Source organism: Platalea leucorodia (assembly GCF_965183815.1).
Source record: "Platalea leucorodia genome assembly, chromosome: 5".
Lineage (NCBI taxonomy): Eukaryota > Metazoa > Chordata > Aves > Pelecaniformes > Threskiornithidae > Platalea > Platalea leucorodia.
This window is the reverse complement of record NC_138827.1, coordinates 78421237-78447150: the sequence shown is the minus strand read 5'-3', so window position 1 is coordinate 78447150 and position 25914 is coordinate 78421237. Positions and strand designations below refer to the sequence as shown.

The window sequence follows — 25914 nt, the reverse complement described above, 5'->3', positions numbered from 1 at the left end:
ACAGGATTTGTAAGTAATTTTGATAGAACAGATTGTAACAGCTTCATAGGAATTATTACAAGTTGCATAGGCAAAAATCCACAGAAGAAAAGGAATCAAAATAGGCTGTAGGCTGTTGTGTTAATTCACATATGATCAAGCATTGAAAGTAGCCTCGCTAAAATCGGTGAAAGGGTTCACTAGAATAAAGAGACACAGTGATGGTACAGGAGTGAGTAAAGTGTCACATATGAGCTAACCATACTGAGAAAACCAAATGAAGATTTTGTTGTTAAATGAAAATATAAAAAAGCCAAAAATATTTTTCATCTTTCAGAAAAAGCAAAACTAAGCACTGTACTCCTCATCACATATAAAAACAGTATGCACACATGTATATTAGCTTGACTGGCCTCCCAGTCAACCTACCAGTCCTGTAAGTTAACTGCGTAAGAACAGAAAAGTCTGTATTTTTTTTTTTTTTTTTAACAAGAAGACAAGCCCAAGTTATTAATGCATGGCATAGTCTGGTATAGGTGGAAGTAGGCGTGCTGGCATTATTCGGGTTATCAGTCTTTTACCCTCACCTCCTTCATTTGTCCTCCTCTGTCATCTTACACAGAGATAGTCACAAGAAATTTGCCAAGTAGGACAATGTTAGAAAGCTGCACTAGGCTTCTCCTTGAGGAACAATTCTGGTTTTAAGAAAATTTTTCTCCATTTTACAGAACTCTCAAACAAGACACTTAAAATTAAATACTTCTAAGATAGTGAGAGCAGACAGCAAAATATGGTGCTCTCCTCTCAACTTCTCTGCAAAAGAGCTACGAAGTTGCTGTCTGTGGAAGTGAATGAGTGGAATTTATCTGCCAGCCCATACCTGTGAATAGTCAGAAAAGAAATAATTTAGAATAGTTCAGAAATGCTTGTCCACAGTAATTTAGCCTTTCATGTCAACACTTCTTTTACTACTGACATTAGTGTATCTTGCCAATAGAAAGGTGTTTACATTTTGACAATTTTGCACGGGTTAAAAAAATACAACAGAAAGCTAAAAAGGAGAAGCTGAAAGGAAGAAAAGTTAGTATGTCAATGCCCTAGCAAAAGGCCTGTTTTGGACTTACAATGGGCTGCCTAAATTTCAGCATTTTGATGTTAAATGACTACTTCATTTATGTTCCCTCTCCTCTGCTCAGGGATAACTCCATGTGTAACAAACGAAAGCAATTCAGACTGACACAGACCATTTCATCAGTACCTCATTGGGCTTGACAAAAGCTAGTAATTGAGCCTTCCTCTCCCTCCTGCTAAGTTCAGTGGGAGCTTTGCCACAAAGTTCCTGGGAGTTAGAGGTGTCTCAATTCCCAGCACTGTTGCGAGGTACAAGTATGGTTTACAACTTTAATCCATTACAGGAGACCTAGGCCACAAGATGGTGTCCTGAATGCACACTGGAAGCCAAAAACACTAGATCCCAACACACCCTGCTAATGACTGATTTACCTCAATTGTAACACCTCTTTTCCACATTTTTTTGAAACTTTGATGTCCCTCAGTGTTATTTTTCACCAACTTCAAACAACTTCCGTAAGTTAAGCAAGCTAAAAAGGAAGAAAGGCATTTAACTTAGTAAAATATAATAATAAACCAACATGATACATGGCATGTAATAGTTGCCTCTACAGAAAGAGCTCTATGGAAACGTTACAGCATTTCTATTTACTAACCTGTTGCAATCCAGTGGGTTGTGTTTACTTTCCTGTGTTTGCCTTCCAGCGCCCATGAAACTCTTCCCTCATGCACTGAACTTCACTGAACACCTTTCCTCTCTGACTCCCAATCACAATTTTCTCCAAGTGAGAAGGTCAGTAGCTGGTGTGAAAAGCTTTAGGGAACAGCAGTATAGTTTGAGACATCAAAGCTTCTTCTATCCTCTTTCACCAATAAAATGTTTAATTTTGGTGACTTCAGCAGAAGTGACTTCAGTCACTGTCAGTGGCTTCATTCATGTGCGACTAACACTGGAAAATGCTTTTTTTTTTTTTACCCAAGAAATAGGTGTGTTTGCTAAAAAATGCAGATTGAGACAACCCCAAAATAACTACCCACTTAGTAAACAGTTTGGGCTAGCTACAAAATTTTGGCTTTGGTGCCATTTGTAAAATAGCATTAGTATTGGCAACCTGCTCCTTGTACCCTCTATCATATAAAAACTAGGGCACTCAGTCAGGACTTTGCAGGCATTTGAAGTCACATATTTGTCCAATACTTAGCCCCTTCAGAGAGTGCCCTCTCTGAGAATCTTTCCCCCACTCTCTTCCTGCAATTTCAGGTGGGAAATTTCAAGAAATCAGTTGTCCTTCAATAACTTTTCTTCCATTAATCTATCAAAACTCAAAATTCATTTTCCTAATCCAGGCAGTCCACAACACATTTACAAAATTAAAATCTAATAGCAATAAAAAAAAAAAAAAAAAAAAAAGGTAAAAAAGGTAAAAAAGGTGAGTGCTATAGAATGCAAACCTGATAATGTAGTGACTTTATCCTGCCAAAGAGAGGATTACTTGGCACCAGGTCACAAGCTCAGTGCAGACACAAAAGTGAGACCACAGCAGTTAGGGTCAGACTCAAGAATTTAAGTGTTCACTGAAACACCTTCACTGAAAATCCAACTGTGTTTGATTTCCAGATACAAGTTCTTCTGCTCTCTGCTTCAGGGCAGTCAAATGCAAGTCAGCTTTGGTCCAAAAACCCCATATTGTCATAGTGTATATTAGCTCAGGACAAAAAAAGCACTAAAACAGCTGTGGAGCGCTTGGACTGAAGTTGCCTTCTGTCCAGAGCTCAGAAGAACTTGTGTCTGTTAAGATCAGTCTACACAGGCAGAGACAGCTTGACTCACTTGCTTATAGCTACATGTTCTTCTTTCCTGATAATTTTGAAATCAATTTCACTGTACTAAAGCTATTTTTTTGAAAACAGACTGTAGCAACAATATGATTATGGGACAGTTTTGATTAATCAAATTTCAACTGCTGCAAAAAAGCCATTTTCAAAAGTAGAGTCCTTCTCTCCAATAACTGCTAATTACAGCCAACACATCCTGGCTTTCCTTGTCTCAACTGAACATACACATTGTTTTTCTGGCAATTCATACAGCATAGGCTGCACTATGTTCTTAGCCCACTGCTTTTTTTTAAATGTAAAAGATGTAAAATTGTATTTACTTTTGTATGCAGATTAAATATTACATTGATTACACTACCTCAATATACAGCAACATTTCAAAAATTTCATTAAACTGAGAAAATACCAGCGCAGAAGCAAAGTCCCACTGTTTAACAGCTTCCCCTTTTTCTAGGGCTCTAAGGAATTGTCGTCTTTTAAGTATAAAAAGCATTCTTAAAACTTCTGAATGCATACACTTTGTTGGACATTTTCAATTCCTTCTTCTAGGTCTACTTTGAAATCTCTGCATAAGCTCATTTCAATTTCTAAAAATACATATAATTATTCCCATAAGTTTGAAATTTTACACTTCTATATTTCAAAATGTAAGATTCCAGTTAATTATATAGCTGCGCATTATCAGCCTGTGATAGTGATGACATCCCTGTAAAATAAACAAATACAAATTGCTTTGCTCTTCAGAGCTTGATGTATAATAATCAATATACATTTTGTTCTAGAAGTGCATGAAATACAGAAAAACATATAAATCTTGACAGAAAAACTGGCGAGAAATGCACATGCATTACTATGACAAGTCAGGGCACATACTTAGTGGTATCAATGAGACCTGTGGTAGAGTAAGCTGAATAAATGAAACAAATTTCTGGAGCAGGGAGGGAGGCAGAAGAAGCAGCATTTGGGGTTTGAGGAGGATCTCTTGTATAAAAAAAACCATGGATTGGCATCAACCTGAAAGTATTTTCTTTCATTCTGAAGAATTTTATCCTCCTTCTTTTTCCAAACAAATGAAAAATACCGTGGGGGAAGAAGAAAAAAAAAAAAAAAAAAAAAAAAAAGCAGAAACCTTTTTGGTTTTAATTTCTGAAAACAGAGCAATTCAGCTTTAAAAAAAAAAAAAAAAAGAACTGCGGCCAAACTCAGTATCAGATGCTCTGACTTTTTTTAAATTTCCTTTCCTTTTTATCCTGACAAGAATGTTTGCCAACGTTGAGCAAAAGTTAGGAATGGTTTGAACTTTTCAAAGATCTTTTTTATGATGAGTACACTATGAACAGTATAAACCATCATCCTACCCTTAGAGCTATCTTTTCCTCAGCATCGTGCAAGATGTAGTAAATATTTACATCCTCATGCTTCACTCTACTCCCCTGTATAATGATATGCTGCCATACCTACACTGTCTTTATCTAAGTCTGATTCATTAATGATTGTAAGGCACACTGAGAGGCTCACTTAAAAACATAATATCAGAAACAGCTTTTGTTAAGAGCATCATAAATGAAGTGTCATTAAAATAAAATTCAACTTTTTCTATAAGAAAAGGTACAATTACATTCATATGTATTTCTTAAACACTAGAAAGAATGATAAATGATATTGAAAGTTTTCAATCAACAAAAATATACTGCTATCCACATTTAAGTACAGAAGAGATCATTCAGTAATGATGCTATTTTTAACATCTTATATTTGTGATCTGGAAGCCAAGTATAAGAATAGGCTTAAGCTGATCCTTACCAGACACCAGACAACTGAGGGTTAAAATCTGCATCTCTGCTTTGTTCCTGCTCTCCTATGCCAAGGTGCAACAAAGAGGCCTAGCTCCAGGTGATTCGATGTGCCATATGTGCTGCATTTCCTGCACACACTAGGAGTAGAGAACGGCATTTCCAGGTTTACAGCTAGTCTGATTAAGAAAATCAGTTTTGTCAGTTTAAGCCTGCCCCCTCCTGTTGTTTATACATTTTATTTAATTTGTGCCTTTCTTTTTTCTTTTTTATACCAAGGACAATTGAAAACATACAACAAAAAGGCACAGGAAGGGAAAATTGAAGTATTCCCTGAAAGACTTACAGCCAAATTCATCCCTTTGGAGAATCTGCTCACAGAAGCATGAAATTTTCACAGATGTCTGGGTAGCGCAAGGGTAGCATGACTGACATGTTCTGCTGCCCTTGCTATTCAGAATATTTTTGTGGGTGGCTCTGGGTGTGGGAGGGGCTTCTCTTACAGCATTTCAAGATCAGCATAGCCGTTTTCAAAAGGGGAAGACATATACTAAAAATGCTGACCCATATGCTGAGCTTTAGCCTTTCTGAGTGGTCCTGCTGACTTTGAAGGGGCCATTCGTATGTGAAAGGTACAGCATTTGGCATGGGATCAGTTGTGTGGTCAGATTTTGGGAGGTACGCCAGCTTTGCTGCGGCACCTCAGACTGATGAACTGGTTCTGAGCTCTGCCGTGGAGGTGCAACAAGGAACACAGGAGGCAGAGCTACCCACTATTGTGGGTCATGCTACTGCTGTGCTCTACAGAGCTTCAACAGCAGTGATGCTGGCATGGGAAGGAAAAGAACAGGGAAACAAGACCATTCAGACTATAGTTTTGAGGCTATTATTATAGCTGCCGTGCAGCATATCTTCTACTACAAGAACACCCTACGTGCAAAGGGTAGTTCCTCACACACAGACTCTTCATGGAGCAAGCATATTCACCCAGGTTTGCAGAGGCAGTAAGATGGGAATCGTTGGCAGTAATTGTCCTCCAGCCACCACTTCCCCTTGGGATTTGGCATGATGATGGTCCAAGCACTGCCAGAAACAACAGAACAATGAGATAAGTCCAATGCTACAGACTAACCACTTCTCAGATTAATTTGGAAACTAAAAGTCTACAAAAGCAACTAGCATTGGTAAACATTTTACATTTGTTAGAAGTACTGTGAACCAGATTTCCCCCTCTCCAAATATCTCTATCCAAATCTCCTGAAAAAGACCAAAACATTTTCAAATAAATTCCATGCATAAGCCTATTTTTGGCAACCATGTTATGTGTCTACAAGAACACTCAGGGTCAACAGTGCTAATCCAAAAAACACTGCTTGCAACAAAACAATATGCTTAACATCACAATCCTATTCTGTTTCCACGTTCGGGTCAGTAAGACTGTTTTCTGACCACATTCATGTAATTAAATAACAGTGAATCTCATATTAAATACAAGGCCTGATTCTCATTTCACAGGAATTGATGGCAAAGTTGTGAGCTGAAGTTTGGAACTGATCACACTCTATTTATATCTAACATATATAACATGTTAAGGGTTTTTTGTTGTTGTTTGTTTTTTTGTTTTTTTGTTTTTTTTTCTCCACAGGAAAAAGATCTGGCAGCATACATCTGTTTCACAGTAAAAACAAGATATTAATATTACCCAGTAATTCAGCTGCTTCCCAGCCTTTGGGCAAACTTTGGTGAAGTGAGCAGACTCCCTGTTTTCATACTTGTTAATTCTGCCAGCTTCCTCTTGAGGAATTTACATGAGAATATGTTCATTTTCATGCAAGTTAGAGCCTGGGTTTTTTTTCCAAACAGCTTTCCAGAGTAATAAATATCATCTGGTTGTAAAGCTACACCCTGCACTACAAGTTAGGTGCTGAGTGTCTGTTTAGTAAAGAAAATAGAGTAAACCAATATCATAATTGCACAAAATGGAATCCAGATACAGTTCCAGCAGGTTACATTGAATGCTGATCACTGGGGAAAAAGAAAAAAAAAAAAAATCTTTCAGATAGTGTATTAATAACTCACAGCAACATTGGAAAAAATAATAAACTGTAAATTGCTTTTTGTACTGAACACATTCACCACCAAAAGAGGAGGAACTTTCTTGTTATAGAAACTTACACCAGCGCAGGAAATATACCTTCTGGAATTCCAGCTGAAAAACAGAAAATGAATTATATTTTCTATTTCTCCTGGCAGATCTCTTTAAATTATCAAGGTAGAGACTCGGTAGGACACTATTTAACATACAAGTTTTATCAATCATATCTGCCTTTGGAGTGAAATTGTTGTCTGCAGCTGCCTTGATTTCAGCCACTCCTGGCTCTCCTTTTGCCACTTACCAACCATTAGTTCAGTATATCAGCACAGGTCAAAAGACGAACGTGCGCTTACATGCACTACTCCCGCACTTCCAGTTCAGAACAGGCTAAGCAAATGCAACATTTTTTGTACTGCCAGGGCACTGGAAAAGGGCCTTTGTGTAAATGAAATACAAGTCTTCAAGTTATGGCCTAGGGAAGACTTAAATAGTGCTGACACCTTTGAGTTACCCTCCATGTGTATCCTCAAACCATTGACTGAACTCCCAATGTCTTGTCCCAGCACGCACAGGATTCAGAGTTAACCCTGGAGCTGGCTGCCTGAGAAGACAGTTGTTTCAAGCTCCGAGTCAAGATTTTGGAAGTGACTCTGACACAGCGATTGATCCCGAGAGCCAAAGGTTAGCTAGATAGATACAGATAACCTAAAACATCCATCTCTTAAAGAAAAAAAGAGTAGTGTTCTCTCTTAAATGTGAGAGTGTGTACAATAGCAAAAAAAAAATTTAAAAAAAAAAAAAAGAGAGAGAAAGATTGTGTGTGAGATATTCTGGGATACACAGAGTTAATTGTTCGACAAGAAATTCTATCACTGTTCAGAGATGATCTACATAGTTCAGAGTATAATGTAATACGCTCCTCTTAAAGGAAGTTGTCAGTGTCTGATGAGTTTTTATTACAATTGCTCACTATAAAACGCACTATTTAATTACTAGCATGAAAGTGAGTCTAGCATAAAGGAAGAAGGGGAAATGAGACCTCTCCACCTTTCAACAGTTAATGCACTTGTGCACATAAAAATACAATGCTTTTTCATATGTATTTTTAATGATGCATTGCATTTTCTTAGATCTATGGGATGTAATTTCTCTGTCAATGTCCTTAGATATGATGCAATATCTAAAGCAATATATGACCACAATATATAATTTAAATAAATCTAAAATTCTTAAGATACTGGTCAAGAAGAGATCAGTGATTTTGTGCCCAACTTGACAGTCCATTAAATGGCACATGTCCAAATGCTCAGCTTCTAAAATATGCTGTCTTTCCTAAGACATTTCATGTTGAACTTTTAAGATAAGACAGCTGTTTCCAAAATGTTGAATTAACACTTCTGCAATGCTGTGTATAATCTGGAACTTGACATTTTTTCTAACCAGCCAACCAGATTTCAAAACATCCATTCCTGAAGATTATACAGATACCGTAAGAAATTGTCAAAATAAACAAACTAACACAGAACATAATGACAGAAAACACAAATATTTTTAACAGTGAGCATCAGGTTTTCAACAAAGCAGAGCACAAGTCAGAGTTTCTGAAAAACAGAGGTTTTTTGGTGTGCATCTCAAAATCTACAAACTGTAAGTGTACGTGGCCATTCAATATTTATATGCACTATCAAAGAAACAACTGAACATAATGTGAATTTTCCTTACCCTGACTGAAAACTCTTGTACCAGGACAACCATATCCATTGGGAAAGCAGTATTATTTGGAAAGAGGCCAGATCAGACAGATGGCAGAGAAAAGGGGATCAGTGAAATGTTGAGTATTGGAAAGTTTCAGTAGCAATGTAACATTTTAAAGGACAAAGAAATTGGTCAGTCTCTTCAGCTTCTGATATTACTAAAAACAAAGACAGGTATGGCATAAACAAAACACATTTTTCTAAATTAAACCAAAAAAGTATAATCACCTGTGGTTTTGAGAAAAATATCTGAAATTTTTAGTGAAACAAGGTATCAAAATGTATACATTCTCTTACTATATAATCCAAAAATATTTTCCTGTGTTTTCCAAATGAGTATACATGGTATAAAAAAAATCATGCCTCTTAGCTTCCTTGATTTTTAGGTTTTTGAAACTAGATAATTTGATTCTTATTATCTTTATGATCTGTACGTCCGTCTGTAACTTTCAGCTTTTTAACTATGATAAAAACGTGACAGATTCAGTTCAGGTGTGTGATCAATAGGCTACACACTTCAAGTCACTGCTTTTTATTTGACATAGTACTGCTCAGAAAACCTGAGATAAACAAACAGACATTGTCTGTTTTCATGTTTCATGCACTGAGTTTATGGATGCCCAGTGAAACCCTAAAGTAAAGGTTTAACCAGATCTAATCAAGCTATCAAACAATGATTCAAGCAGATCTGTTTCTGTTGCCAACAACACCCAAAGTGTTGATGTGGCTCCATTATCCAGCCACTTTGACTCCCCACCCAAGTGACTCCGGGAGATTGATAAATTTGGGAATGAAGCTCTGACTCATCCATAATGCTCGGGAAGATAGGTGGCAGTTAATAATGCAACAAGCATCTGCTGAGACGTTGGGGGGGAATCCTGGTGAACTACAGTGAAACCAGTTATCTTTTGTAGACCCTCTGAACTGTTCAGGGGAAATATTTTAGATAGCCACGCTATCAGCGCTCCTGCAAATATTTTCATATTAAACCCAACTCATGTGTATGTACATATTCTCTGTATTGGCTCCTATCCAGCTCAAACACATGAGCAATATGGATCCCACTGTGCCAGTCATCATGCTATACAATTATTTTCATTTGTGCTGCCACAAATAAAGAATTAAAGATAAAAGTGGTACCTCTGGTATGAAATCTAGCTTTTGTTGTTAAGATTATTTCCTTGCCCAGTGACATGAAAGTGATCAGTATGCCATTATGTGGATAAAACAATTAAAAAGTTTCTCAGAACTAACTCTGTCATCCTGGACAGCAAAATTACTGCTGCAAGGAGCCACCAGCACATTTGTTTTCATTATAACCAAATGCACCATTCTCATCAAAATGATAATTTGACAGGGTTTTTTTTTGTTCAACTCATGACAATTTATCCATGTCAGTGTTTATTATCTTACTGTCATGAAAGCTCCTATGCAGACTGCCAGTTCATTATCTATACATGAGTTTAAAGCAGTATTTTGCTTGATCAGAAATGCCAAGCAACTTATCATTTTGCACTTGCCAAAATTATTTTCTCACTGTTTTTTTTTTTTTCTTAGAAAGCAATCTGTACTGAATCTTTTCTTAAAATATTAGATAGCCAGCGCATCTACTGGATTAGTATAGTTTCATTGGAGTACAGTGCCATAGTTTCAATGGAACATACCTTGGAACAAAAATTTTGGCTAGTTGTAGTGAAAATAAGTATCAATTCTTAACTGTATTTTCTATTAAACACTTATAAATTCTCAGATGTCAGTTCTTTTGTCCACTTACAAGAATATAAAGCTGGAAAAAAAGTGGGTTTATTATCAGCAAAACACCAAGATTCATAAATGCTGAGCCTCAGTACAAATCTGAACATTTTACATACTACTCTGGGAAAGTATCAAAGACATGGCAAAATATAACAACAAGGATACAACCATGTAAAGAAATACAGAAGACTACATTAGTGACCTGTGTTTCGGTTATGAGGGAATTGGATTTCTGGCTGCAGTTTGTGCCTTCAAATTTTAAGATCTATCTTTAAAAAACCCTCTCATAATCTCTGTTGAATGTTTTCCTAACTACCACCGACCCTCAGTATGTTCACTTTCATGTGATGTTGGTATGTACGTTCTAAAGCTGGTTTTCTGCCTGAAATTTTTCTGAGGTACACCAGCCCCGACTCACTGTGTTGGCCTCAACAGTCAGCAACACTCTTCTTGATGCCCTCCCTGTTCTTTCTTGACCTGAGATTTAACATTTTATTTTATTTCTAATATCTGCTTGCCTTTGCAGGGGCTCTATGGAGAAATCCCTGTGGTTGTGCCCTCCAGCCTGCCAGCTCTCTATCAGGTATCTTGTTTCCTTGTGCTCCCCTGTCCACACCTGAAGTCTCTAATCTTACACCTACACAGCAACTACTTTGGGCCTCTGTCCTTGGTTAGTCTTCCCCCCCTGCCCCAATCATTACCTCTTTTGAATTCAAACACAAACCCCTCTAGTGCACACACGCCAACACAAAATACCTCAGTTCCTCAACACCTGCATCTGTCTGTACATACGTTCTCGTCCACTCTCTGACAGCTCCCTCTGGATCACTAGCTGAAATAGAGCTATTACTCTTCCCCACCCTTCTCTCTGTCCAAGTTAACCTTGCACAAGGTCTCCTGTCATAGCCACAGTGGATAATATGGCCATCCTGCCAATCGTTCAAACACATAATCCAGACATCATCTTCAACTTCGACTTCTCTATAGGTCCTCTCCTAATAGCTATATATAACTATTACAGAGCCTTGCTGCTTAGTGCATGAGGTAAAGTTTTCCCACCCATACATATAGATAGAAGTCTTCTCCAAGCTCTCATCATCTCACATCTTCGTTATTCTAGTATTGTTTCTTCCAATCCTGCCAAATGCTACCTTGTTAGACTGTCAAATAAGAACACATACACTTTACCCTACACTGCCCTTCGCACTTGGAAGGAGCTTTTCAGAAATAACTGTGCAGGATCCTGTTATCTTCAAATCCCTCCTTCAAACTCTCTTTTACCACTGTGCCAATTAAACGCTGAGAAAACTGCTGTGCTGTGCTCCTGGACCCACACTGTCATTGGCTCCTTCTGCTTCCCTGTCTCCATGTCCACCTGCTGTCACCTCTCATTTTACACCTACACTGCAAGGTCTTTGGGCCAGGGACAGCCTCTTGTGTTTGTATAGTGCCACCCAGAGCAAAGCCCACTTTATGACCGGGACTTCTAGAGAACATAAACCAGTACTGCAAACCACAGCAAAGCATCACTGTGATAACAGCAGCTGTCTCTGTCAGCATAGCTTTCCTTACTGCAGAAGGGAGAGAAACCCCAGCAGACCTTTCTTCCCAACACTTGTCTGCTTGCAGCTTCTCTTAACAAAACAGTGCCTGCTTGACTTGGAGGCAGTCTCTCCAAGGGACACATCAGTGTCTTACACTTTGAAGCCTGTCTAGCAGTCAACCAGCCCTCTTTCCCTCACCAGAGAAAGAATAAAGTAAAGCTTTAAGAGATACAGCAAACAAAAAGTGTCAAAACAAGCAGGGGCCTAGATCCAGAACCTATTATATTTAAAGGAAATGCTAAATTTACTTTAATGGGCTTTGACAAAGGTCTGCTGTTATAAAGAAAAACAGGCTTTTGCTGAAATTAGTCGAGTCATCACAGTAAGAGGCAGAGCTCTCTTCCAGTCCCACCACTGAGTTATTCAGCCATTCCCAGCCACCTGCTGGCAGTTCACACTCCCTCTCCGGGCTGCCTTCCTGTAAAACTAACATATTCCAGCTGTTCTGTGGTCCCAGGCCTTAACCCTTGCCTCCCCTTACTAAGTACTTACTGTCTTCCTCTGCATCTTCCCTTTTCCCAAGCAATTTCGTGTCATGCTCTTTATGCAACTCCGTGATGAGGCCTAAGAGAAAGGTGACCCATTTAGATTGCAGAGTAAAACAAACAAGACCCAGACTGGGATCTTCTTCCTTTGAATTCAAGCATGGGAATGCTGGAGGGGTGAATAAGATAAAAATAATGATCTGTTCTGGATCTGAATATTTTGTATTTTGCAACCACTTGGTATTTTACTTCTAATGAGAACATAAAAATAAACTATAAACAGGTCTTTACCATTGCCCTTTCAAATTTATATCTTAGGAAACAAAATTAGTCCTTGCCACCCAAGTTTTATATATATACTTGATCTACAGTTTTCATATATATATGGATACACACTTCCTTATTCTAGTCCTATGGGAAAATTGCTGCCTTGGTATATTTATAACATCATATTATAGCAGATACAGCCTTAGTACTGTTGCCATGTGTTACTGGTCATCATGAGAACAAAGTCAAGGGAAAAACCCTACAGTTTCTTTATGAAAAGAAAAAAAAGTCTTATTTTGATTTCACTAAACTAAACAAAAAAGTATTGTGAGAATTTCATATGTGTCTTCTTGTCATCCACTTCTGTTCCCAGACACTGTGGTTTATACTGATAATCAGATACAGCACACAGAATGAGTACTTATTCTTCAGCTCCATCCTTGGTTCCCACCTATTAGGGGAAGGGTAAGTAAGTTCTTGCTGCCATTAATTCTTCAAGAAGATTGCTTTACTTTGCTGCTTTTCAATATACATTTTCACATCCTCAGGCACTGCGTGTGGCCAGCCATTGTAACTGTTTGAGTTGGAAAGAACATCAAGTAGAATCTGTCAGTAAGTCAAACGCAGGGAAATAATTGAGGTTCTAAAATGTGAATGTGGGAGATGGTGGGGGGAGAATACTTACACTTCTGAAAGAAACCTCTCAGCAATAAGAGGTCTACAATGACTGTACAGAGACCAGAATAACATGGTAGCATACATTTAAACCCCCCTTGCATTCCAGCTGTTCACATATGAAGAGTCAATTTATATTCTGTGTGTTCTGTCTGTTTCGTGACAGGACATATACAGTTGATATTACAAAGTCATTAGCTGATATACCTTATTACAGGACTAATGTACTTTGTCAAATTCCTACACACGGAAGCACTTGGGGCTGAAAGTAAAATATCCATAAGTGTTAACATTGACTTGCACCTTATTGGAGGTATTTACATATAGCAAGGCAGCTGCTAAAAGGAGAAAGCTGATTCAGTGTTCTCTATAAAGCCTTAAGACAGTTTGAGAAACAGCCTTGCTTATCAGGAACAACAAGGTTTTGGTGATCATCAAATCATAATAATAATATTATCATATAACATATAATATATAATATATAATATAATAATATAATAATAGAATGTTAGTATAATTATTAATAATACATAATAGTTACACTCATAAAATATAGAAAATATAAATATTATACTATTATAATTATTATAAAATATATAAAATATATACATAAAATGTATATAAAATATATAAAAATGTATAAAATATATAATTATCAATAATACAAAATAATATATAGTATATAATATATATAATATATAATAGATAAAAATACATAATAATATATATAATATCATATAATATGATTATCATCATAATAAGAGGCTAAAGCGTGCCTGGGCCTGCATCTGAACTTTCATGTAGTTCAGAGTCCTTATCAATAAAGCAAAAAGGATTGGAATAGCATTTTTTACTATAGACAAATAGAGCAACAAATGACATTCATTCCAATTTTGAATTTTTTACTGGTATACAGTGATATATATCCACATTCTCAATCTTTAAAAATAGTTTTTAAATTATATATTACTTCTAAGGGCATCAGGAACTGTACCGCATGGAAAGTAATTAGAGCATTGTACATCCATAGGAAGTACTCCAACAGATAGCTGTAGAAAAACAGCGATAAGATGGATTACCTTAAAGCATGCAGGAATTGGTTCAGAGGTGTTTCAAAATTTTGCAATTGAATTCTGAAAGAAACAATGAGCAAATATGGGAAATCCTATGCAAACCACAAAAAAAAAAATTCCTGTGGATGAGGACTCATCTTCTCTACTGAGCCCATATCCAGAGGCTTTTCCCTGCACCTAAGGAAGCTAATCAATGAGATATGGAATCTAATTTGGATATTTATTTCTAGATCAAGGATAAATTATTCCTTGGTTCCTTTTACTTTTTGTAATTTGGGGGTTTCAGATTCTGCCTCTTAACCTTTCTAAACTCAGAGTCCATTTGAAACTTCACATGAGTACCTTGTGAAAGAAGAGAGCCAGTAGTGTCTACCAACCTAGACTACAAGCGACTTTCACAACAGCTAAGATGGCAGTCACATGGGTTTTGGTATCTGCTTCATTTGAAGATGCTAAAATTATATGTCTGAAAAGTAGGAATTTGAAAAGTATTGATTTTAACCCTGCGTTACAAATCTGTCCAATTTATTTTTCTATTTGACTCTTTAGGGAGATTTATAGGGAAAATGAAAACATGACTTTCCTACTCAAACTTCTTCTTTTTATGGAAATTGGTATGCTAGTAAAATAGCCTTCAATTGCCACACTCTTAAAATAGCTGCAGGAAGCCCAAGGTATGGGGACACAGGGCGAGAGGCATAACTTTGTCTATCTTCTTTTTACCATTTAGAGTAACTGGTGCCCTTACTATAAGCTAGGTTTACAGTGATGATTATATCCTTCTAATATACTGTACAACAATGAAGTTTAACAGAGATGCTTCAGCAAGCTCTTGCAAAGCAATGTATCCAAAAGCAAAAGCTGACCAGTCTTTAAAAGCATAGTGATTGCTATTACAAGTTGCCAAGTAAGGTGTTTAGAAGTATTTAAAAGACTTCATCTCTGGGCTAGCTGGCATTTTTCTGAAGAGATTTTCTAATTTTTTTCTTACTCAGATGGCTTCAAATGGTGATTTGGGCAGCTGGAACCTGGGGGCATATTTGCTTCATTACATACATTATTTTGTCAGCTGGAGCTGATTTTTTGTTAATATACAGATGGACACAGAAAACCTTCAAAGACCTTACAAATATATTTTGTTTTAAATGTAAATACCATCCTGGTATCATTAATAGCCAAGCTAGCTTGTTTCTCTTAGCATTCTATGCCTTATATGCCAATAATCTCAGGGCTTTATTTTGCCTGATATAAATTTTCATTAAGCCTGAGGAGGGCTCTTTCTGTCTTTCCTGACTGATTCAGGTTTAATTGGCCTCTAAGGATAGTAAGCTGCTTGAGGGTTCTTTCAGAATCTGTGTTCCTCTGCTTCTTTGCCAAATATTTTTTTTATTTCATCTAGCAAATTGTTTCTATCAGCTTCTTTTCCCCATTTTCCCTGCCAGAGACAAAGCTGCTACGTTTTTTCTCTCATTATATTTTATAAGCATTCCCCCCATCAGTGTTCTCAGAAGGAACACTGTTTCTCAGGTAGCTCCACCTTTTCTTTCGAAGTCTATTCTGATATGTCCTAAAAAAATGTTTAGTCAGAAGATTTTTGCTGTTTGTCTCCACTCCTGTCTAACTGAATCTCCATAATAGATGTGTGGGCTGACCGTGCCATTTAACCTCTTTCCAGCAAGGCCAAACTGAGTGTAAGGAAGTCAGAACATAATTGAATCTAACATAGAGACAGCATGGGGGAGGAAAAAAAAAACCAACACCACAAAAAAAACCAAACCAAAAAACCCTCTTATATAAGGAATTCAAAATTATACAGAAAAGTACTTTCCTTTCAACTTCCTTTCTCTTTCTTAATAATTGTATAGAATTCTTGGAGCTTTTTTCCCTTCTTTCTGTCGGGGAAGACTAGGATTCTCCTATGATTTCCTTAAAACCAAATTAAGAGTTTTGCTATCATTGTGCATTTTCCTGATTTTTCATTCTCTTCTGTGTGGGTACAGAAGCCTCCATTTCAGCAATATATTATTTCCATAAGCAGTACTGAATCTATTATTTGCTTGCTGTACCTCTAATTGTGCTTTCAGAGTTTCAGAAATAGTCCCATTCTGCAACAGTAATTAGCAGATTTCTAAGCTGGTGGCTCACAGTTTGCTTTTTCAGGCTGCCTTTGTAGACAGTACTCCTCTGTTCCTCTATGCAGCTTTATTTATTTAACAAATTTCCAACCATAAAGTTTGTGGCAGTCAAAGCCATCTCTCTTTTCACAGATGATCACAACATTCAAATTAATGGCCGTTTCATATGGCTGAGTACTCGGAGAGCCAAGCTTAGCCTGAGATGCATTCTGGTCTCTCACAGATGATAGTTGGGTTTTCAGTAAACTACAAATTTTGAACCATGACATTCTCAGATACGCTCTCATGTTCATGTCATATTCGGGCGTTCAAGAGCCTTTAAAAATGGAAGAGACAACTACTCCTGAATTCGGTGAAGTTCTGGATAGTAACAGCAGAAATTGTATCAAGAGGAGTCTAGCAAAAATCAGTAATTTTTTTCTAAATAACATTTTTTTAAAATTTTTAATTTTTTTAAAAAACATTTTTTAATGTCTAAGAACTAAAAATTGCACAGAAAGGCTAAAAATGTATACTTTGTACTTTCTATAACAGTGAGAGAGGACAGAAGAAAGACTCCAGAGAGATAAAAAGAATGGGAGGGAAATAATAGGGGGGGGATAAAGAAATAAAATGTTAAGACAGAGAGATGACTGACAGAAGCAGTCTGCTTCTGACCCAAATGTGGAGGATGCTTCTCATTAAAGCAGCTGTCTCAGGTTAACACCTTGAATGAAATTATGCATCCACTGAACATCAAGGGGGACAAGATCCTATCACAATCTCTGAGATAAAACCAAGTAACTGGATAGATGTTTAAGACTGCCATTAGAATGCTTTCTGCAGTCTCTCTTGAAATTAGAAGAATGAGAGAGAAGAACATGGAAGTAAATAGTTAAACAGTTTCATGCAAGTATTTATGCTTACCTGGCTGAAGAGAAGCAGGAAAGCATGTTCTCCTAGCTCAGATACTTGCTTGTAGCTCGTCTTGGACCCTTTCACTACCTTTGTCTTCCTTAGAACATGCAAAATTTTCATGCTCCAAGAAATAGGAATCTAAGATAACAAGCAATCATATTTCTTTACCTTAATAAGTTTACATATACAAAGGATATATATCAAAGGATATAAGAGCTCTTTTTATAAATAGTGAAGCCCCACATTACCCGATAAGCATCAAATATTCTGCCTGTATCTCAGCCTGTTTTTGAAGTCTTGGGATTGCAGGACCACATTTCACTTGTCTGCTATGCACAAATCTTCTGCGCACACTAAATTGACAGATCACAAACTGTGCTGCGGAACATACAAACTAAGCAAGAAAAGAGTAGAAAACTTTTGGCCTCTGTGGTCTTTTTCGGCTATTGCTATTTCAAGTGTTCCTTAGATTAAGTGCAGGTTAAAATATACTCAAAGAGAAATGTCATTTTAAATTGCAGGGATCACTAATATGTACTGAACAGTGCACTTGAAAAACAAATCACATTTTGTGTGCACACACCAGTCTTTAAACATTCAGATTGCAAACTGTTTACATTTGACATGTCAAATGTTTAGGAGTTTTTGGTGTCTTTTTTTTTAAAAAAAAACTTACATAACTTTATTAATATTTTTAAAAATTTTGTTGTAATCTTTTACAGCTGTTTACATGTTCTGGTCCTGAAATATATAATCTTCTTACAGTATCTGGTACTGAATTTCAAAACTAGCCTGTTTGTAAAGTATGAAAAAAGTCATGAATATTGGGAGAAAATTTATAACCATTACCCAAAATAATAAGTGTTTCACTTGACTCAGTTTTTGTAGCGTAACACTGAACTGAGTTTTACTGTGGCAATCCCTCACTTTTGTCATAAAAGTAGATGTGAGTCTTACCAAAACAAAAGCATAAAACTTGTTTGTAAGCAGTAAATTATTTCTGAATTTGTATATTTAATTATATTTTTTATAAAAGTGAGAATGAGGGTTTTTTTCCTAGTTGTATAGGCTTTATTGTACGAAATTATATAGATGGGATAATAGTCTTGCATGGATTTTAAAACCTATGCGCTGACTGGACAAGAGACATTCACAAATAGCTCTTTTACCTTATTTAACATTCACAGATGCGAAGGTCCCTCACAGTGACATCAGGTCACAGTTAACTCTTTGCCTCCTTTTTACATGTTCAGCATTCAAGAGCAGGGTCCTCAGTTGTTTTTTCACACTGTCTCTCTCATAAGCAGGACAGAACAAAGTTTTGACTATTTCTACCCCAAAGCTTTCTGCCTCCCACAAATAAACAGACAGGAAACATCTGTTGCTCTTGTTCGAAGAGGCAGGAGGAGCAAAGGGCCTTCCTTCTAAGAAATTCGGAGAGCTGCGGAAGAGGCGTGTGTTAAGTGAGGCTGAAAACAAGGCAGTGAGAGGATTAATGCTGGGAGGTGACAGTTCACCTCCCTTACTCTGCTCCTGAAGTCGGAGCTCATCCACAATTGTGCTGTATTCCCATTCACTGGTGTTTGGTATTGTACACGTACTGAGAGGAAAAACTGTAAAATATCCCAGATCCTCCAATCCTCCCGTGTTTGAAATATTTCTCAGAGCTATTCCTTCCTCTGAGGACTGTTCAGACTTCCAGGGAAGCTAGAAAACAGCTCCCGCTCCAAATCTCAGATGAGCAAATACATAATTGGACATATAAAAAAGTTAATTAGCACAACTGAAAACAGTACTATTTTAATTTTTCAGGTAAATGCTGATGGGGGGTGTTGTTTTTTTTTAAGGAAATGTACGAGAAGTCCCAAAATTACATTAAATATTGATATAATTTTAAAAGGTGTGTTATTTACAGAAAAGACTTGAATAGCTCCTTTGGAAGCATTTCAAGCTGTTAAATAATTATGTATTTAGGACACATTATGTTTAGTAAAAACATCTACAAACGTACATGGAAAAATTACGACTAAATCCCGTTATCTCAGACGGCAGCTTTGGCACAAATAACCCCAGACAGAGTTACGGATTTAAGCCAAGAACATAGGGCACTGGCCTGCGTCTGACACCCCCTCTCAGCCGCAGCAACCCCCCTCACTTCTCACTGGCATGGCGGCACGCTGACCAAACGTCACTTAAAAACGAAGTCCAACGCTGACCAAACATCGCTTAAAAATGAAGCCCAACGCCACATGCTCGCACCCTTGGCCCACACCCCCGCCAGACCCACGCCACCCTCAGCCCCTGCTCGCCCTTCCCCTCCTCAGCCCCAGACACCGCTTGTGCCGCCTGGCAATGGTGAAGGGGCGGGGGGAGCTTGGGGCCGTAGCGCTCGCCCTACCGCTAGGCCGTGGATCCCCCGCTGCAAGCAGGACCCAGGCCAGCCCTTTGGACTGGTCTCCAAAATAAATAATGTTACTCGAATTGTACTCTCTATGCGTGTGTGGAGGTGGACGCAGTGCAGTTGTGGCCGGGGAGCTGCGGGGCTGTGGAGGTGTGGGGGGGGCTGTGGGTCCTCCGCCTGGCACAAGCGTCCCTGCGGGCCTGGGCCTACGCCGCTGTCACAGGCCGGCTGCAGCCTCTTTATAAGGCAAGAGAGTGGCGTAGACCAGCTCTAACCACAGCAGACAAACAAAATAACCTTTTTTTCCAGACAATAGATAAAGCCAACATGCAAAAGAGCCATGGAGGTAAAGAGGCAAACTACCCCGATTTTGCCACAGGACCAAGCCCCTCTCTCGTACTTAATTTCCAAACCAGTTTCTAAACCGTGGTATCCCTGTATTTAAAATGACAGGACAGGATTCAGCCAAGACACCGCTCAAGCAGCAGTCCACAGCTCAATCTTTAACGCATATCTATTTTTCTTCATCATAAATCGCCTTGAATAGTGCATATTGCGAGATACAAGCTTTAGTAGTCCTCAAGCAATAATGGCTATCATCTATTGCAAACCTCAGTCTAGCATGTGCTCTCCTGCTGCGTTTACGGTATCTGGTGACCTGGCAGGAGAATTACAACAGGAAAAAGAGGTGCACAAAGCAGTAAAGAACCAAAAGGCAGCAAGGACTGCTATGAAAGCACCATGAATGCCGGAAAGCTTTATGCAGCACTCAAATTTTGCCTTTCGGCCCCCTTTCCGCTCTTTATTGCATCTTGTCTGATCCATCTACAGCTGCATTCACACCTGTCTGGAACCTGGGCCCCAGAAGGTTTTGCGGGGGACACACCAGGGACTTGGACCCATAAATTGCATCAACTCTTACTGTTATGTGTCTCCACAACCTTCTGCAGTCCTGCTCCAAGTTGCTTGTCCAACCCATCTGTTCCTACCTTTTCCCTGCCATCCTCACTTCGTTCTCTTGTTCACAGGTCTTCCTACCAGCCCATAAGCTGTGCCACAAGAGCACTCTTTTATTAACTGCTTGTTCAGTGTCTGGTACTAACAGGATGCTTGTTACCAGCTCACTTACCTCAGCTCTTCTTACCCATTCCCCAGCACTGCACTTGAAAAATATGGCAAAGCACTGCCATGCAGCCCCGTGTCTGCTCCAACCACACTTGAACATTAAATGTTTCTTTATGAAAGGCTGTAGCAGAGGTCCCAACAGGGATCCAAGGCTTACATAGTAAGGGATACAGCTGTGTCAGATTAGCTTGTGCTCAACACCTCCAAAACAGGCAAAGAGTGTGACCAGAAACAGCAGGAGCTCAGAGAAGTGGAAGGGCTCATGGAAGGTCCCAGAGCAGGTTGCAGTCAAGCTAACAAGACATGGCTTCTTACCTTTCAGGAGCCATTGTTTTCACCAATAAACCTTCCAGCAGTACGATTTGTAGTACTAGAACCAGACTCTAGTACCAGGGAAAAGAATGGTTCACAGAAGACAAAAAAAAATATCTCCCAAACCCATAGTGAGCAGAAGCAAAAGGATTTTTTTTGTATTCAACTACCTTCCCTATGTTCTGATAATGACTCATGCAGTGGCCTAGACAGAGAGGATAGAAATCAGGAATCAATTTAACCAGTAACCATGTGGATCAGTCCCATCGGAAACATCATCGTGATGCCTCCACCACGGGAGAACAGAATCCCAGTGATTTTCCCTGCAAACCTCTACTATGGTGTCATCTCTTAACACAGCAGAAATGGTTGCTTGCAACATAATGGAGTAGACTGTTATTCTCCTGAGTGTTTGTCTGTCAAATCAAAACACAACGTGATGGGAGTAAAAAAAATCCAGTTAGGAAGCATCTGTGATGAAGTAGCCATTTGTGGGTTTTGTGCATAAATTATGAATAAAATTCTGTGAATACCTTGCAGCGCAGAGTAAGTTCTATAGAAACAGAAGGGAGAACTTAAGAATGTGGGTGGCCCAGCATATGTGAAAGCCAGGGACTCCTTTGGATAACATAAGATTTCAGTGATATTTTATCCAAGCCTGGAACCCAGCTCAACCACCTCTCTGATGGTTCTTTTCTTCTCAGGGGCCAAGACTTGGATTATATGGTGCCATTTATCAACTACTCATTGGTGTATTACTTGCTACAGTGATCTAGCAGCCTATAATCCTTACAAAGGTATTGTTCTTCAAGTAGTTTTGTGAAAAATGCAAATACATTGTAAGATACAGACAGAAATAAATCTTGCTCTATCTGTAGGCATGCCACTAGCATGCCCAAGATTTGAGCTTTCAGAGTAAAGCTCTGTGCACAAACAACAAATAGTTCTGCATCTTCCTTTGGAACCTTTTCCTAGTGGTGTCCATCTCATGTTGAGTTCAAAATCTGTGCAATAGACTTTTCAACTAAAGAGAAAGCATAGCAGGGGAGGGAAGGTTATTTCCTTGCAGATAATTTTCAGAGCATTCTTCTGCCAACTCAGCAATGATAGGGCTTGAGAATGTGTACCAACTTGTCCGGACAGGGGCTCGCTCAGTGCCAAGGTGCAAAAGCGAGCTCTGGAGTTACATAGGCATCTCTGCTTTGAGTCAGAAAGGGGTTTTCTTTTCTTACTTTCGAGATTAAAGAAGGGAACATACGTAGAACCCCTTGTATAAAATATTTCCTTTTGATACGATCTTTCAGAAACTAGAGCACAGAACAACCTGGTGCAACCCCCCAGTACCCCACTGGTGAGGAAAAGAGATGCAGTTCCTGTCTAGTAGAAACACTAAGGGTAGCACAGGGGCTTTCTCTGCCAGCTGATCAGAGAAGAGCTGTGTACTATTACTTTGCAGACTTTGTTTTACGTTTTCTTTACTTTTAAAATATGCAAACCTTAAACTGTCTTTGTATTGGCAATTTTAGGCCCCAGTGACCACCAAACTATGGGATTTACTATACCAAGTTTGTAGCTAGGTATGACTGTCAAGACACAGGGGAGACTTACCACTGAAGTGAAGGATGGGTTTTCACTGGCTTCCGGGTGAATATGAAGAATCTTCAAATAACATATTACCTCCACACACACATTTACAGAAAAATGTGTGTAAAACATATATAATACAGTACATCATGTATTGTGTACCTAAAAATTAAATTATGTACACATTTTATAAATAGTTATTTTCCAAGCACAAAGGCTGAGACACTGTGCAAAAAAGGCATGCAGCACAAGGGAAAACTTGAATCTTGGGACTGCTGCAAAACCCCAAAATCACATGCAAGAGCTTTTTACTCTTACTTTTTTTTTTTTTTTTTTTTTTTCTTTTTGCCTGTGGCCTCTTGAACATCTCAGGAATTGGGAAGGATCGACGTATCTGGACCAGAGAGGTGGAAGGCTCCCACAGACCACTGCTTCACTGCCAGGAAGAGGTGTGGTCGCAGCTTCTTGTGATAAATTACTGATCCCATTTGGAGCAATACTTGAGACTGCATAAAGCACCTACACATCTGACTAAGATTCTAGCAGACGTCCTACAGACACAGATTATAGGAAAGATGTACCAGAATACACTGACGTAGTAATGAACGGCAAGTCTGGAGCATCAAATGGAGGTGGTCTTTTTATAGAAAACATCATCTGCAAGATAAGATCTGAGTCAGCCACGTCAGCTTCTTCTGCCCTGTTCTACAGTGCATGCTTCACACTCCTGGTGGCAATGGTGGTGGTAAACGCTGGAGGAAAGACAAACACCTGTTCGTTAGATTTTTACTTAAAAGAACTAAGAACCATTTGACAGGTGACGATTAGCGCCATTCCCTCATTCCCCAACACCCAGAACAACTTGTTAGAGAACCTATCAGAGCTTTCCTGAAGCCATTGGAAAAGCTTATCTTACTGATTCCAGCATCTCAAAATGCCTCAAACCAAAGCCTGATATTTCTTGTTCAGACAAGCCGGAAGACGAGCTCTGTGGAGTCCCTTCCCAGAGGAAAATCTGAATCTTCAAACCAGAAATCCTGCTCCTCACAAGTCTTTCAGTGATTGTATCATTCTCCTTAGTCATATTGCCCCTTGGCCTGGGAAGTAGCAATGATTAAACCCTCTTGTTCTCTGCAAGAATTGGTAGTAGTTTGTAACTTGCAAGGATCAAATCATTAGTTCATTCAGGAATGAGCCCAAGAATACTTAGATTATAGCAAATGTATGTACAGGCCTTGTACTTACTGAAAATAAGTACCCTGACTGTTGAAATTGATAACAAGGGCTGCTCTCAAGCTCATGCTTTCTTGCAGAACCAGTTTTAAGGTCTTCTTAATTAGTGATTACATCAGACTGTAAGAGATACAAACCATCCAAGGATCTAAAGGCTACCGTACCAAGAAACTATACAAGCGAGGAAGCCTGATGTGAAAATAAATATGTAAAATGCTAGAGGTTGTACCAATAAGAAGCAAGAAACACACCAAGCAGCCATCATCAGGAACCCATGAAGAACTGATTCACAGATAAACTCAGAAAGCCTTTCTACAGAGTGCACAATTCTGCCTTGGTATCATATGAGTTGCCAGAGCGACCACGAAAGCAAGCCATGAGGTAGCAACAATCCACAATCCAACAATCCACAATCCAACAACACACCAAAGATCTTATACTTGGGCTTGTGAACCTTTGCCCTGGAGGTGAGCAGAGATCTTTCAAAAATCACTACCGTGCAACATGTGAACACATGCAGCAGCGTTCTCAAATAACACAAACACTATGGCTGTGAGCCATTAGGCAGAGGGCCCTCAGACTGCAGGCTTCCCATCAGACTTTTACCTACATGTTTCCAGAGTTACTTTCTTCCAAAACGTCTACCTTCTGAAGCTTCCTAACAACAAAATATCCTTTGAAAAAATTCTGCCAGCTAAACATTAATTAACCACCTGATGTACTGAGCATTAAAGTTCTGAGAAATAAGGCAATCTCATCTTCAGCAATGAGGCATCAAAACCCTTGGCACCAAAACACCTTCAGCCACAGATGCACATCAGTGAACGTATCATTGCATAAAACTTTTGAAAAGCAGCTTCATTCCCTCTGTCTTAAATAATGCACTAATATAGCTACAAATGGCTACAGAGACGAGAAACAGAGATGAGAAACACAACCGAAGTATTAGAAATGGAAGTAATTTACACTAACATGCCCTGTGAACTAAACCAGCTTTTGGAAACCAAGCCCATTCACCTGTCTACAGGAAGTGGATTCAGAGTATGTCAAAATATTGACAACATCCACAGAACGGTGCAAGTGTAAGCAGAACCATCTTTTCTCCCAAGCTGCTGCTCTTACAACTGCCCAACCAATTTCACTCTCCCATTTTATTCAATAGAAGATTAAGCTGATGGTGAGTTAACTCCCTTTTCTCTGTACCTGTCAATTCCTGCTACTCTGAATCTCAAAAGATTTGCATTACATTTTTTTTCCATTAAACTGCAAATGCAGAAAATCTTCCCTTCATGAATTTTTCCAGTTCTTTCTTTTCTAGGCTGAACTCTACCTGGTTTACCCTAAATTGTCCTGTCTGTCCTCTGGCCACTTGATACTCTGAGAATTTAAACTTCACAAATAAAAGCGTTTCACTTTCATTATAGCATCATATACAACCATCACTCTCCTTAATCTCACAGTTCTCACTGGTCTTTCTTACTCCATCTAAAACCATCACCTCACTCTTCCAGTCATATTTTCTAAGCTCACAGCTTCTTCCTCCTTATTATTTCTTCCTGTGCCTTAAGCCAAAGGCCATTATCCCTTTTAGCCACAATTCCCTATCAAGACTGTCTGTATTGTGGCATATAACCGTCAGGGGACTTTAATGCAACTTTATTTTCATATTCTATAGGACAGGGCCTATGTTTCCTTCGTGCCCTGCTCAGCATAAGGTCAAAAAAGTTACCACTACACCAACATAGTATATAGCACAAGCATGTCCGTGCACATACAGATGAGGGTTTGGGTTTTTTTCTTGCCCGTAAGGAAAGGAAACATCATTTCTACTTCCCACCAT

General features: G+C 38.6%; 2 long non-coding RNA genes across 2 annotated transcripts; both read right to left on the bottom strand.

Annotated features, from left to right (window-relative positions):
• Window positions 1–1496: 1496 nt before the first annotated feature.
• On the bottom strand, window positions 1497–6685 carry LOC309590996. Its single transcript, XR_014228244.1, has 5 exons — window positions 6382–6685; window positions 5667–5762; window positions 4690–4819; window positions 1707–1864; window positions 1497–1580 (listed from the first exon to the last, which is right to left on the bottom strand). It is a non-coding gene; the product is annotated as an uncharacterized lncRNA (long non-coding RNA).
• Window positions 6686–12386: 5701 nt separating this feature from the next.
• On the bottom strand, window positions 12387–18878 carry LOC309590997. Its single transcript, XR_014228245.1, has 4 exons — window positions 18589–18878; window positions 17429–17557; window positions 14394–14447; window positions 12387–12451 (listed from the first exon to the last, which is right to left on the bottom strand). It is a non-coding gene; the product is annotated as an uncharacterized lncRNA (long non-coding RNA).
• Between the last annotated feature and the right edge of the window lie 7036 nt (window positions 18879–25914).